This window comes from Lithobates pipiens, unplaced genomic scaffold (assembly GCF_037356315.1).
Source record: "Lithobates pipiens isolate NorthernLeopardFrog02 unplaced genomic scaffold, aLitPip1_a1.2 Scaffold_18, whole genome shotgun sequence".
NCBI classification, from domain to species: Eukaryota; Metazoa; Chordata; class Amphibia; order Anura; family Ranidae; genus Lithobates; species Lithobates pipiens.
The window spans coordinates 535,952,409-535,955,585 of record NW_027507758.1 but is presented as its reverse complement, the minus strand read 5'-3'; positions in this window follow the sequence as shown (position 1 = coordinate 535,955,585).

Sequence of the window (3,177 nt, the reverse complement as noted above, 5' to 3'; positions counted from 1 at the left end):
CTATGTGCAGAAAGATCACAAGGTTTATAAACTGCTTGGAAGGTTTCACATTCATTTTTACTGCTTGCCCTTCCTCCTCACACTTGCCTGGTACAGATGCATTTCTCTGCCAACAATCATACACTTTGTAGTGTACATAGATTTACAAAAAAAGGGATAAAGGAATATTTCGTAACTTTGTTTTATCTCATGGTTACTGTGAAATTGTGTGAATGCAGTGTTATGCATGTTATCTCAGCTTGCAGAGCTTAGATTCATTGAATGAGTTTACCAAAAATGTAAATATTGCAGAATATACAGCCTCGTGCTGCATAACTAAGCTCCATTTCATGCTGAATAAACTAAATTATTAATGCATCGTAAATAGAAAACTATTTTCTATCCATAAGCATTTTATTAAAATAAATTTGATAAAAATAAAGAAAAATCTTTTTTTTTCTTTTAAAAATCAACAATTTTTACCCAACCTGCTTTAACCTCCCTGGTGGTATGATTATCTCAGATTTTTGCGCCTCAAAGCAGTACAATGTTTTGCATAGAAATTTGGCATTTTATCTTGTAGGCCTGTAATTTTTAGACCCCTTTCACACCGAGCCGTCAACAGCGCTATTTTTAGCGCTGCTTTACCGTCGTTTTAGCGACGCTATTCGGCCTAAAACCACCCACTAGTGGCCCAAAAAGGTGTTAAATTCACCCGCAAAACGCCGCCGGAGCTGTCGGTATCGCAGCGCTGCCCCATTGATTTCAATAGGGAGAAGCGGTGAGTTTACCGCTCCGAAGAAGCTGCTGGCAGGACTTTTTCTGACGCCCTGCCAGCGTACCGCTCCAGTGTGAAAGCCTCAGGCTTTCATACTGGAGTGAATGGAGCCACTTTTTTCAGGCGCTATGCAGGTGCTATTTTTAGCGCTGTAGCGCCTGAAAAATGCTGGCAGTGTGAAAGGGGGTCTTAGGAATAACTCACTTAAATCTGTTCAAACAAGAGTCTAGTAGACATCTCGGGTATGATAAAGTTTGAAACACAAAATCATAAATTATAATATAATAAATAACGCTAAATAATTATCAAAAATAATAATATAATAATAATAAAATGTATTCAATAATGTAATCAAATCAAAAACACTGTAATTTACTCAGTTACAGAATTGTTGCTGTCGACACTTTCATTGTCTGATGATAAATTTCCCTACGAATCACTATCACTCAATTCTGCAAGTAATTCTAATGCACTATCGCTGTTTTCTAGCTGGCCTTTTTATGTAAAGGGATGCTTTTTGGATGCCATGGACCTTCTCAAGTTTCCATGCAGAAAGAATGGTATATATACCGTATTTGTCGGCGTATAACACGCACCCCAATTTAAGAGGGAAGTTTCAGGGAAAAAAAAAACACTTTGAAGAAAAATAATGGTCAGTAAGTATCAATGCAGCCTGATTAGTGGCCAACTGCAGCCTCAATGCAGTCTAATCTGTGCCCATCTGCATCTTCAGTGCAGCCTGATCTGTGCCCATCTGCAGTTTCAGTGCAGCCTGATCTGTGCCCATCTGCAGTTTCAGTGCAGCCTGATCTGTGCCCATCTGCAGTTTCAGTGCAGCCTGATCTGTGCCCATCTGCAGTTTCAGTGCAGCCTGATATGTGCCCATCTGCAGCCTGATCTGCGCCCATCTCCCCCATCAAAGCAGGTCACCACCTCACCTCGCAGGAAATCACAGAGCCGTCATCTGTTTATTTGGCTTTTAGTCGGCAGTCACATACACAGTCCCGCCTCCGCCATTGGCATTGGACCAACTCCTGTGATAGGCAGAACACTGTTCCAATGCTGGTGGCGGAGGTGGGACTGTGTGTGTGATGTGCAAGCTGAGTGAGAGCCAAGCGGAGAGCCGAGTGGAGAGGAGATGACAGCTCTGTGATTTCCAGCGGCACTCATCCTCCTCCTTCCTCTCAGAGGTACGCTGCCGGTGTGTATAACGCACCCGCGATTTTCCCCCTATTTCCAAGGGTAAAAAGTGCGTCTTTTACGCCAATAAATACGGTAATATAAAATTGCATGCAGGGCACTGGACAAAGCACTAGGGACAAAAGGGATGTGAAATGATTTCCGGAGTACATAACACACAGAGTGCAGGGGTCAGGAATACATAAAGCACAGAGAGCAGGGATCAGGAGTACATAACACACACAGTTCAGGGGTTGGGAATACATAAAGCACAGAGTGCAGGAGTACATAACATACAGAGGGCAGGCTGCACACTGTGTTTTATGTACTCCTGACTTCTGCACTCTCTCTGTTACATAGTCCTGACCCCTGCACTCTATGTTTTATGTACTCTTGACCCTTGAGATATCTTAACAAAATGCATGTTAACACATGATGTAACATGTCAATGTCAATACACTGAATGTGTAAATGACCTTATGAAAAAGGCTAGCAATAAAAGACTTGGTAGAAGAAGCATTGCTCTTGATAACTGAAATTGCTTGCTTTTTTCCCCATTGACACTAGGCGGTGAGTTTGGTGGATCACTTTTTTCAGTGGCTGTTCAGGAGGCGATACTGCCACCTTCTGAATGCCATTTTTTTTCTGACCCCAGGGGAGATTTTGGATTGCAATACCATGCTGCCATATGCCACCTGCTTGGCAATGGTTACAGTATGGTCCAATTCACTTCAATGGGAATATTTTGAGAATTGGCCTTTGACTTCCTAGTGTGTCAGGCCGCGTACACACGCGGGGACTGTTCGCTCAACTTTGTCCGTCAAACAGTTTCAGCGGACAGTCCGCTCAAAATTAGCATGGACGGACATGGCCACACACGACGAACGAACAGTCGGCTGAAACCGTGCGGGATGACATGAACGGCACGTACGACGGGACTAGAAAACGACGTCCTATACACTGCAATGCAACCTTCGGCGTATAAATTCTTTCTGAGCATGCGCGGAACTTTGTTTGACGAACAAGCCTACACACGAGCGGACTGTCCGCTCAAACCAAGTTTCAGCGGACAGTTTTTCGGAATTTCCGAAAAACTTTGTTCGTCAGACTGTCCGCTAAAACTGTCCGCTGAAAGCCCACACACGAGCGGACTGTCCGCCGAAACACTGTTCAGCGGACAAAGTTGAGCGAACAGTCCCCGCGTGTGTATGCGGCCTCACAGTGAGTAAAATTGCCACACC